Source organism: Bos taurus, chromosome 5 (genome assembly GCF_002263795.3).
Source record: "Bos taurus isolate L1 Dominette 01449 registration number 42190680 breed Hereford chromosome 5, ARS-UCD2.0, whole genome shotgun sequence".
NCBI lineage: Eukaryota > Metazoa > Chordata > Mammalia > Artiodactyla > Bovidae > Bos > Bos taurus.
Window position 1 is genome coordinate 74,138,256 of NC_037332.1, and position 12,871 is coordinate 74,151,126.

Genomic DNA, 12,871 nt, shown 5'->3' on the forward strand with positions numbered 1-12,871 from the left:
TCCAAACACTGCATTTGACCACAGGAAGCGCGGGATCCACCATCATCTTAGCAGAGACCTGAGAGTCACCTTCTACTACTTCAGGGCAAGGTCTAGAGCCTTCTCCCAGAGTCTCCCTAGACCCTCACCTTCCCATCCTGCTTTTCCCCTTCAATTGACCCTGTCCCCGCTCCTGCCTCTTCCCCTTCTATTGACCCTTTCCCCGCTGCCACTCAGAACTCAAAAGTCAGCTAAAATGCTGGAGCTAACTGCCCACTGATGCAGTATCACCAACAGGCAGCATGGCACAGTGCAGGCTTCTAAAACTAGCCACAGCGACCCTTTTCATTTCATAACTCCCAAACCATCAATAGAATGGTACTTTTGTAATAATGCAATAAAATGAGCTAACAGAAACAATGAAATTAAGGACATGTACACATTGCTATATTTATGCTATATTTAAAGCAGATAACCAAGAAGGACCTATTGTACAGCACAAGGAACTCTGCTCAATGTTATGTGGCAGCCTGGATGGGAGTGGAGTTTGGGAGAGACTGGATACATGGATGTGTATGGCTGAGTCCATTCACTGTTCACCTGAAACTATCACAACATTGTTAATCAATACAATACAAAACAAAAAGCTTTTTTAAAAAAAGACAAACTATGACTAAAGAAAAGATGAAATAAAAAAAAAAAACGAAGACATATAAAATAAAGCCCAACCATTTTAATTATTAGACTCAATAGTCACATAATTACTCCATCAAAATGTTATGAAAAGTCAATATCGTGTAATAATCTATGATGGAAAATAATTTCAAAAATAATATATGTGTGTTTGTATAACTGAATCACCTCACTGTGCACCTGAAACATTGTTAAGTCAACTATATTTCAGTAAAATATATATATATATTTTTTAATGTTATGAAAGTTTCCACATACTCACCATCAAGCTCTGTCCCTAACCTGTAGTGAGTCTGTAAACCAACAGTGAACGAATAACACCAGTGTTCAAATTACACTGATCAGCAATGGCAAAGTAAAAAAAGAACGCATTTTGACACCAACCAGTCTTAGGGAGGAATCCCATCCACTAGGTACTTCACTTTGGACCTATCATTTAATTTGTCTCAATTTCTGTATTTATAAAATAAAAATGTAGTATCAACAAATACTTTGCAGGATTATGAAAGGATTAGGAAAATGTAATGGCAAGGAGCACAGCACAGTGCCTGAATTAGACTAGGACTCCAATACTATCATTATCAGGCTTTCCCAGGTAGTCCCCAGGTATTTCCTTTCAGCAATCTCTTTTAATCAAAAGGCAATTCCAATTCCAGTAAATCCTAACCTTGGGAGCTACTATTATCATAACTAACTGTAACTAGCAAAGCCAAGCCCTATGATTTCTTATTGTCTTTAGCATCCTTTTTCTCTTTTGATGTCAGGAAGAACCAAACATTCCTGTTGTGCCAAAAAATACATTCCCATTTGATTTCTAACATATTCTGTTTAATCCAAAATATATTACAGTTTGATTTATGGTAAAACTCATAGCAGCTCCATCACCAATTCTGCCATCATTCCAGCTTTCTTAATATTTTATTGACAACTGAGTAGATACAAGAAGAATATTTATAAATTATGTAAAGGATATAAAGAATAGCAAAACCATGTCACCCAGCTTAACATTCTCATTTTCTCCCATCCACCCCCTACTCAATGTGCTGCCCTTCTTTATAGCTGTTCTTAAAGACCTACAAGACCTTTTAGAACTAACACCCAAAAAAGATGTCCTTTTCATTATAGGGGACTGGAATGCAAAAGTAGGAAGTCAAGAAACACCTGGAGTAACAGGCAAATTTGGCCTTGGAATACGGAATGAAGCAGGGCAAACACTAATAGAGTTTTGCCAAGAAAATGCACTGGTCGTAACAAACACCCTCTTCCAACAACACAAGAGAAGACTCTATACATGGACATCACCAGATGGTCAACACCGAAATCAGATTGATTATATTCTTTGCAGTCAAAGATGGAGAAGCTCTATACAGTCAGCAAAAACAAGACCAGGAGCTGACTGTGGCTCAGACCATGAACTCCTTATTGCCAAATTCAGACTTAAATTGAAGAAAGTAGGGAAAACCACTAGACCATTCAGGTATGACCTAAATCAAATCCCTTATGATTATACAGTGGAAGTGAGAAATAGATTTAAGGGCCTAGATCTGATAGATAGAGTGCCTGATGAACTATGGAATGAGGTTCGTGACATTGTACAGGAGAGAGGGATCAAGACCATCCCCATGGAAAAGAAACGCAAAAAAGCAAAATGGCTGTCTGAAGAGGCCTTACAAATAGCTGTGAAGAGAAGAGAAGTGAAAAGCAAAGGAGAAAAGGAAAGATATAAACATCTGAATGCAGAGTTCCAAAGAATAGCAAGAAGAGATAAGAAAGCCTTCTTCAGCGATCAATGCAAAGAAATAGAGGAAAACAAAAGAATGGGAAAGACTAGGGATCTCTTCAAGAAAATTAGAGATACCAAGGGAACATTTCATGCAAACATGGGCTCGATAAAGGACAGAAATGGTATGGACCTAACAGAAGCAGAAGATATTAAGAAGAGGTGGCAAGAATACACAGAAGAACTGTACAAAAAAGATCTTCACGACCCAGATAACCACAATGGTGTGATCACTCACCTAGAGCCAGACATCCTGGAATGTGAAGTCAAGTGGGCCTTAGAAAGCATCACTACGAACAAAGCTAGTGGAGGTGATGGAATTCTAGCTGGGCTATTTCAAATCCTGAAAGATAATGCTGTGGAAGTGCTGCACTCAATATGCCAGCACATTTGGAAAACTCAGCAGTGGCTACAGGACTGCAAAAGATCAGTTTTCATTCCAATCCCAAAGAAAGGCAATGCCAAAGAATGCTCAAACTACCACACAACTGCACTCATCTCACACACTAGTAAAGTAATGCTCAAAATTCTCCAAGCCAGGCTTCAGCAATATGTGAACCGTGAACTTCCTGATGTTCAAGCTGGTTTTAGAAAAGGCAGAGGAACCAGAGATCAAATTGCCAACATCCGCTGGATCATCGAAAAAGCAAGGGAGTTCCAGAAACACATCTATTTCTGCTTTATTGACTATGCCAAAGCCTTTGACTATGTGGATCACAAGAAACTGTGGAAAATTCTTCAAGAGATGGGAATACCAGACCACCTGATCTGCCTCTTGAGAAATTTGTATGCAGGTCAGGAAGCAACAGTTAGAACTGGACATGGAACAGCAGACTGGTTCCAAATAGGAAAAGGAGTTCGTCAAGGCTGTATATCGTTACCCTGTTTATTTAACTTATATGCAGAGTACATCATGAGATATGCTGGACTGGAAGAAACACAAGCTGGAATCAAGATTGCCAGGAGAAATATCAATAACCTCAGATATGCAGATGACACCACCCTTATGGCAGAAAGTGAAGAGGAACTAAAGAGCCTCTTGATGAAAGTGAAAGTGGAGAATGAAAAAGTTGGCTTAAAGCTCAACATTCAGAAAACGAAGATCATGGCATCCGGTCCCATCACTTCATGGGAAATAGATGGGGAAACAGTGGAAACAGTGTCAGACTTTATTTTTCTGGGCTCCAAAATCACTACTGATGGTGACTGCAGCCATGAAATTAAAAGATGCTTACTCCTTGGAAGGAAAGTTATGACCAACCTAGATAGCATATTCAAAAGCAGAGACATTACTTTGCCAACAAAGGTTCATCTAGTCAAGACTATGGTTTTTCCTGTGGTCATGTATGGATGTGAGAGTTGGACTGTGAAGAAGGCTGAGCGCAGAAGAATTGATGCTTTTGAAGTGTGGTGTTGGAGAAGACTCTTCAGAGTCCCTTGGACTGCAAGAAGATCAAACCAGTCCATTCTGAAGGAGATCAGCCCTGGGATTTCTTTGGAAGGAATGATGCTAAAGCTGAAACTCCAGTACTTTGGCCACCTCATGCGAAGAGCTGACTCATTGGAAAAGACTCTGATGCTGGGAGGGATTGGGGGCAAGAGGAGAAGGGGACGACAGAGGATGAGATGGCTGGATGGCATCACTGACTCTATGGACGTGAGTCTGGTTGAACTCCGGGAGTTGGTGATGGACAGGGAGGCCTGGTGTGCTGCAATTCATGGGGCTGCAAAGAGCGACTGAGCGACTAATCTGATCTGAAAGATCTTAGTGTAAGGCCCAGTTCTTCAGTAAGTGGGCTTCCCAGGGGGCACAGTGGTCAAGAATCTGTCTGCCAGTGCAGGGGCCACAGGAGACACAGGTTCGACCCCTGGGTTGGGAAGATCCCTGAAGGAAGAAATGGCAACCCACTCCGATATTCTTGTCTGAAAAATTCTGAGGACAGAGGAGCCTGGCGGGCTATAGTCATGGGGTTGCAAAGAGCCGGACATGACTGAGTGAGCACACGCACACACAGCTTCAGTAAGTGACATCCTCTCTCTTAGCTACTGTTTGATTAAATGAAGCTCCCTGTTTGATTTCATTTAGGTTTAACACTCTCCATGTTAACCCCCTGGCCCGTGAGGCTCCTTACCCTCCTATTGTAGACAGTTCTAACAGTCATCCTCCCACCCCTGAACTGGTTATACTGAATTCTCCTACCAAAGGCCCTGGCCACCACCACCACTCTTATTATTCCCTCAGATCTTCCTTCCTTTTCACAAGCACCCTTCGGTCCTTTCGCAGAGGCAATTCCATATGATCCTCCAAGACCCCCACTTCCTCTCTAGATTCATCCTCTTACATACACTTATCTTGGGTATTCACAACAGGGAGGCTCTATGGAAAGCCCCAAAGAATCCAATCCAACATTTTGATGTACTAAAGAACCTATCTTTATCACTTTTAGTAACAGAATGGGAGAAAATATTTGCAAACATGTATCTGACAATGGACTGGTTAACAAGAATATACAAAGAACTCTCAAAGTTCACCAAGAAAGCAACCAACTCAATTTTTAAAATGAGCAAAAGGTTTAACAGACTCATCATCAAAGAGATATGAATGGCAACTATGCTTCCCTGGTGGCTCAGATGGTAAAGCGTCTGCCCGCAATGCGGGAGACCTGGGTTCAATCCCTGGGTCAGGAAGATCCCCTGAAGAAGGAAATGGCAACCCACTCCAGTACTCTTGCCTGGAAAATCCCATGGACAGAGGAGCTTGGTAGGCAACAGTCCATGGGGTCGCAAAGAGTTGACATGACTGAGCGACTTCACTTATGCAAATGAAGAGCTGCTCAACACCACTGGAATTTAGAAAAGTACCAAGTAAATTCAGGCTTCCCTGGTAGCTCAGCTGGTAAAGAATCTGTCTGCAATGGGAAACCCTGGTTCAATTCCTGGGTCAGGAAGATCCCCTGGAGAAGGGATAGGCTACCCACTCCAGTATTCCTGGGCTTCCCTGGTGGCTCAGATGGTAAAGAATCTGCCTGCAATGCAAGAGACCTGGGTTGGGAAGACACCCTGAAGGAGGGCATGACAACCCACTCCAGTGTTCTTGCCTGGAGAATTCCACGGACAGAGGAGCCTGGCAGGCTGAAGTCCATCAGGTCGCAAAAAGTTGGACGCAACTGAGCAACTAAGCACACACCAAGTAAAACCACAAAGAGACAGCACTACATATCTAATGGAATGACTCAGATTAAAAAAAAAAAAAGAAATTAACAATATCAGATAGTGTAAAGAATGTGGAGCAACTGGAACTCTCTCATACATTGCTGATAGGAATGCAAAAACGGTAAGATGCTCCGTTTAGCAGTTTCTTAAAACATTAAACATATACTTAAGATATGACCTGGCAATCCCATCCCTATGTATTTACACAAGAGAAGTGAAGACATATATCCACAGAAAAATCTATAGACAAATATTTATTGCAGTCTTATCGATAGTTGTCAAAAGCTGGAAACAACCCAAGTGTCCATCAACTGGTGACTGAAAAAAAATTGTGGTGTAGACATAAATAAATAAGTGCTCAACAATAAAAAGGAATGAGTCACTAATCCATAAAACAGCATGGATGGAACGTGCAAGAACACAGAGTGAAAGAAGCCACACCTCCAAAGACCACACAGTGAGCAGAGCTCAGATCAGTGACTGCCAGCAGCTGGGGTAGAAGGAAGCCCTGACTATAAAGGGACCAGAGGGAACTTTGTGCGGCAGTGAAAGCATTCTGTATCTTGACTATCTATGGCTATCACTACATGACTATATTACATTTGTCAAACCGACAGAAACATATACCTTAAAAGGATGAATTTTACTGCATATAAATTATACTTCAATAAACAAACAAAAAATATATAATCTCCCTCAGAAAAGAATAACAGCTCGCCTCCAGCACAGAGGAGTTAATGCAACAGGTAAGGACATGGGTGGGGTAAGGAGGTGAGGAATTTTAAGGCGGCACAGGCCAGCAGGCTCAGAAGCCAAGAAAACAGGGCACCTGGGGGAGGTGGGGAACCACCAGGAAGGCTGGGAACTAGAGGGGACACTGGGAGGCCCAATGGAAGACGGAGCAGAGAGCCCACTGGCTGAGGCCATGAGGAGTGGGATAAAGAGTTAGAGAAGACAATCACACCAAGCAAATAAGTAAAATGAAGTAAGTAAATATACCGAGGATAAGAGTAACCCAATTTTCTCCCTAATTGGGAATGTATTTCCAATAATGGAAAGAGGTTGGCTGGATTTAAGATGGAGTTATAGATGTGAACTTTGGTTTTTACAATATAAATAAAACTCAAGGCTTTATAATATAAAATACATAATATAATGCTGCTGCTGCTGCTGCTGCTAAGTTGCTTCAGTAGTGTCCGACACTGTGCGACCCCATGGACTGCAGCCCACCAGGCTCCGCCGTCCCTTGGATTCTCCAGGCAAGAACACTGGAGTGGGTTGCCATTTCCTTCTCCAATGCATGAAAGTGAAAAGTTAAAGGAAAGTCGCTCAGTCGTGTCCAACTCTCAGCGACCCCATGGACTGCAGCCTACCAGACTCCTCCATCCATAGGATTTGCCAGGCAAGATACACATACCTATAAACATCATACATTTGCACACACTACATATATATACAGAGAAATCTAGAAATAATTACAGATGGACATGTATGGTGTGTGTGTGTGTACATATTTACTTACATATATTTTCTAGCTCTGTCTGCTCAGAGAGCCAAGAGGCAATGCCACCCCAGTAGCACCCAGACTATGGTTTCTAATCTCTCTCATCCACTTAAAAGAACCGAGCCTCCTTGGAAATGGCTGACTCCAGGGCTAGGGCAGGAAAAGAATAAGATAAGTCTGGAAAATCTTCTTGTGCCAGAACGTCAAGGGACACTGAAGAAGCCAGTATAAAATGGGTCCCACTGGCCAAACTGGGAACAGCCTAAAGATTAAGAACAATTACAGAAATGGATTTCAAACCATAGAACACAGTAGGAATCCATGAGTTCATACTGACAGAAATAAACAAATAAAGGAAAATTCTTCTTTATAGTACAGTGGCAACTGATAAATACAGACAGACTGATAGAGAATCACAATTTGGCAACCACTACAGAAGTGGCTGGTTCAGGATGTCAGACAGCGCTCTGATGAGGAACAGGCAGTGGTGTAACCTCAAAGTATCTTGCCACAGATAATAATCACTAACTGTAAGAGAAAAACTGGTGAACTCAGTGTGGAGAAACCTGGCAAACACCAAATAAATCAGGAGATCAAGGCGAACATCACCGGTGGCAGGACGGGCATACACAGCCTGCCTCCAGGTCTGACGCTCTGGGGAGAGCACAGCCTGTCTCTGTGCCATTCCTGCCGGAAGTGACATGAACTGCTGTCATGGAGAACCAGACAGAGACAGGCCTAGACACGCCAAGAATGTCAAGGGCATGAAAGAAAGGCAAGGGCTAAAGAACTGTTCCAGACTGAAAGACTGAGGAGATACTAAATGTAACACACATTCCTAGAGAGGATCCTGGACCAAAAAGGAAAAGGAGACATGATAGGGACAACTGGCAAAATGTTAATGGGGCCATGGATGGATGTAACATATCAATAGTGACTTCCTGATTTGGAGAGTTATATACTGGTCATGTAAGAAAGTCCTATTTGGAGGAATACACATTGAAGTGTTTGGTTCAAAAAAGTTCAGAGAAGGAATAATGATAAAGGGTATATGTACACATACACACCCATATAGGAAGAGTGGCCAATGAACCAAAAGCAATAAATTACTAACAACTGGGGAATCGGAGTAAAAGGAATATTGGATTTTTTCGTTTTTGTTTTGTAAACTTTTTTCTAATGGTGAAATTATTTCCAAATAAACTATTAGAGGAAAAATAATAGCCACCTACTGCCTGGAATTGTGTAGGGTGCAATAATTTTTATCTTCGCAACAAAAGCTGATCTTAAAGCTCAGAAGGTTAAAACCTGGTCCAAGGTCCTCCAGCTAACAAGTGCTGGACCCATCCTAACCAAGGTCCACAAACTCTAAAGCCTTCAATCTTCTACCACACCATGCTGCCTCATTCCACAAACAGGTAACCACTGTTTACTGAGGGACATGCCAGCATCCGTACTGATCACTGAGAATGTGAAATGAATCAGACCATTCTGGCCCTCAAGATATTCAGCCTAAAAGACACAGGCAGACTTGTGAAGTAGTAAAGGCTTATAGGTACTGTCATTACTTGTCCAACTGGCCCTCACTCGACCCCAAATAAAGTAGGACCCATTGGAGGCTGGAAGGTAACTTTTGAGATGTATAGGACAAAGAGACCATGGCCACATGGGGTAGGCTTAGGTCTCATAAGGGAGAGGTCCCTACCTGACCACACACACACACAAACTCCCTCACTCACTCTCTTTCACTCTTTTTCTCTCCCTCTACTCCCTCCCTCCTCCAAGGCCTGAACTGCCCAAAAGAAAAAAAGGGGGAAGGGGAGCAGACATCCAAGTATATTTAAGGAGTCTCAAAACTATTCTTCCCCTTAGGTTTTCATCATCCCCAGAGGTAGTCTGTGTTTTGTTTAAAGGGGTCCTTTTAATAATGATTAGTAGCTGTGGTGGGATTAGAGCTGCTTGGTTGGAAAGGATTACTGCCAAGTCATACCCTTGCTTTCCAGTGGTTTTCTACTCAAGAGCAAAAAACAACTCTTGTGTGTGAAAGAGACCAAAAGTCTGAATCTCTACCAAAGTACAAGAATCAGGTTCATGAGGATCCCTGCTTTGCTGACTCTGAAAGCCCAATTTACCCCCACAGGAAGTGGGTTTTACCATCAATTATGTGCAAATTAAGTGGTTTTCTTTTCTGGTTATAAATCAAGTGAGGGAGGGGGTGCGAGGGCGGGGGAGGGGGTGGAAGGGGCGGTGATAGAGGGGTGGGTGGGGGGGGTGGAGGGAGGTGCTGTGCCTCTTGGTATTGTTCTGAGTTTCACAATAGCTTGGGTTCAGACCACACATCACCTAGTCAAAGGGAGGAGGGAGGCACAAAATGCACACTGGTTACACAACAGTACACAGGACAGTCACTGCCCTCAGAAAACTTACTGTTTAGCAGGGGACAGATAAATTTTTAAAAAGAGTACTGTGGAAAATCTGGAAAGAATACCTTCTAGATTGCAATAGGACCAGGATCAGGGAAGGCTTCCTTGAAAAGGGATCACCACCGAGATGAGATCCAAGGAACAAAAGTGGACTGAACTAAAATTGCCAGGTCTGCACATGTATGTGTTTTATTTGCTGGAGAATTTTCTGAGAAGGCAGGTAAAAAGAAATACAAGAAAGTATGTACAAAAGCAAAGAGGGAAAAGAAATAGCAAGTGATCTTGTTGGGACATAAATACAAAGAAAGAAGCCTGGGAAAGGTTTTTAGTAGTTTCATAATAAATATTTGATCACAACAATTCTATGGTAGTTATTATTAGCTTCAGTTTACTGAGGCTTGAGAAAATTTAGGTCAATTGGACAAGGTCACACAACAAACGAGTGGCAGATTTACTGTAAAACCCATCCTCTCTTTCTCTTCCACTCCCCTGAGAGTTTTACCCAGAACGTGGCTAATTCCTTGGATTTCCAGACAAACCACCTATTCCCTGGATATTCAACCCTTGCTATTTAACACTTTCAAAATCCAAACAGTCATCAAAGTTAATGTTAGCTCCATTTAGAGGACAATCCTTCAGTTCAGTTCAGTGGCTCAGTCGTGTCCGACTCTTTGCGACCCCATGAATCGCAGTACGCCAGGCCACCCTGTCCATCACCAACTCCCGGAGTTTACCCAAACTCATGTCCATTGAGTCGGTGATGCCATCCAACCATCTCTCCTCTTTCTTCCCCTTCTCCTCCTACCCTCAATCTTTCCAGCATCAGGGTCTTTTCAAGTGAGTCAGCTCTTCACATCAGGTGGCCAAAGTACTGCAGTTTCAGCTTCAATATCAGTCCTTCCAATGAACACCCAAGACTGATCTCCTTTAGGATGGAATGGTTGGATCTCCTGACAGTCCAAGGGACTCTCAAGAGTCTTCTCCAACACCACAGTTCAAAAACATCAATTCTTCGGCGCTCAGCTTTCTTTATAGTCCAACTCTCACATCCAAACATGACTACTGGAAAAACCATAGGCTTGACTAGACGACCTTTGTTGACAAAGTAATGTCTCTGCTTTTGAATATGCTGTCTAGGTTGGCCATAACTTTCCTTCCAAGGAGTAAGCGTCTTTTAATTTCATGGCTGTGATCACCATCTGCAGTGATTTTGGAGCCCCAGAAAATTAAGTCAGGCACTATTTCCACTGTTTCCCCATCTATTTGCCAAGAAGTGATGGGACCAGATGCCATGATCTTAGTTTTCTAAATGTTGAGCTTTAAGCCAACTTTTTCACTCTCCTCTTTCATTTTCATCAAGAGGCTCTTTAATTCTTCTTCAGTAAAATCTAGTAATACTCATTTTTTGTTTTCACCAATGCAGATTTCAATACAAAAAAAATAAAACATTTTCCCCCTTATGCTGCAGAGACCTCAAAAGCTTAAGGCAGCAGTAAGAAGACAGCTCACACAGAATTCATTGTATACTCCGTAATGCACAACACATCAGCATCTATTTTATCTGGCAGCAGGAAGAGATATAAGTTAGGGCCCCACAATTATCCCTGTAGAAAGGCACAGCAAAGGGAATGCAGGCATAACAGCTACAATAATGCTAACACAAATAGCCATCTGTACTTAGAGCCAGTCACGCCAAAAGCTCTCAACCACCCACACCCCTCATGCCTCCTCTCCCCCCATGCAGGTGGGCCAATTCCTTGCCATTCTTCTCCATCCCACATAATTCCACAGGAAGAGAGATTGCTGCCAGGAGCGGGAAGCAAAGTAAGCTGCTGCACTTCTGAACACAAAAGCCCAAGAAGTAACAGACCTACCTCCCTACCCTGCATTCTACCCATTAAAGCAGGATTTCCCTATTTCTTCTAGAACTGTCTAAAACACAGAGACTCATAGCTCCCATGACAGCCCCCAGGTCCCATTCTCTGACACTCTCCCATCCCAGTTAGGCTGGGTACCCTCTCCTCTACACCCACACCTCCTCACCTCTCTGCACTAAGCACATTACAGGTCTCCCTGGGATCAGTCTCCCCATAACAGCAGGAGCTCCCAAGGACAGGGGCTGTGCTTCAATTTGCCTCCCTGCACGTGGGCAACAGCTAGCAAGCACAGTGCTGGCTGTTCAGGGGCTGAATTAGGTTCACGGGGTACATACAAGGACTGCAGAAGGAAACGGGAAGTGGGCAGTGGAAAAGGAAATGGTTCAACAGTAATCTGAGGTCTGAGGATCCAGGATATCTGAACAGATAGCATGTTATGGTCTCTACACTGGACCGATATGTTGAGTGCAAAATTTACATAAAAAAAAATCAGCCTTTCATTGTGTTTAATAGAGTGCTCTAGAACAAAAGATGCCACAAAGAGTATCATTTAAAGAAAGAAAGAAAGAAAAACCCTAACTAACCATAATTATTAGTGTGTCCCTCAAATCAAAACAGCAATAAGAGAGTGTAGCCTACAAACAACGACCACAGCCCTACCACTCTGCCCCAGTTCCCAGCACACACAGCTTTTCAGGGTTCTTTGGAAGGGTGGGTGGGGAGGTACTTTTTGCCCACTGCTTCCTCTTACCTTCCCCACTCTCCCTTCCTCCTACAACCTACCAAAGAAAACAATGCCTGTACTGCAATACCCAAGAATCTCCAGAAAGATACATCTCCCCAGTTCTCCTAAGCTCTCCTTGAGGGCTGCTGGCAAGATAAGCAATCTGTTCCCAATTATAGCAGACTTCATCTGGGTGATGAATGTACTCAGCAATTCAACAAAGTGCTGGAAACGATGGACGATCTCAAAACCAGGCTCTGGCAGCACATTCCCAATCTGCCTGCAGCTCCATGACTGCAGGGTTTAACCAGACTCTTCTTTTTCTCTAACCCATCAGCCACCTCCTTCCCCAGGGACATCTGCTCTCCAGTATTCCTTACCCATTCTACTTGTCAAAATCAAACAGAACCTGCTAGAGAGCTAAGACGGGGAAAGGATCTAATAAGGTCCCGAAATTGTTTCAGTTTAAACCCTGTGGCCATACTTTTCTTGGATTTTTTTTTTTCCTACCAAACAAAAATTACAGTAATTACCTTAGAGAGGTGTCAATTTTTACTAGATTTTACTTGGAATAATTGTAATGAGATATCTGAGACGAAAGCCACCTCAGAAACAATCTCATCATAGCCTCCCTTTTCACAGAGGGAGAAAGGCTCAGAGAAGTTAAGAACTGCTGAA

General features: G+C 42.8%; 1 protein-coding gene across 26 annotated transcripts in view; it reads right to left on the bottom strand.

Moving 5' to 3' along the window:
* The window catches only part of RBFOX2 (RNA binding fox-1 homolog 2), a 293,230-nt gene that overhangs the window by 242,484 nt on the left and 37,875 nt on the right, over positions 1-12,871 (bottom strand). For 4 of the 26 annotated variants that reach the window (XM_015471162.3, XM_059886362.1, XM_024991700.2 and 1 more), the window contains exon 1: positions 1-12,871. This exon is cut by the window's left edge and continues 21,570 nt beyond it; it is cut by the window's right edge and continues 35,731 nt beyond it. The exons of the other annotated variants lie outside the window; for them this stretch is intronic. The gene's annotated coding sequence lies outside the window, so the exon portion shown is untranslated. 26 annotated transcript variants of the gene reach the window in all.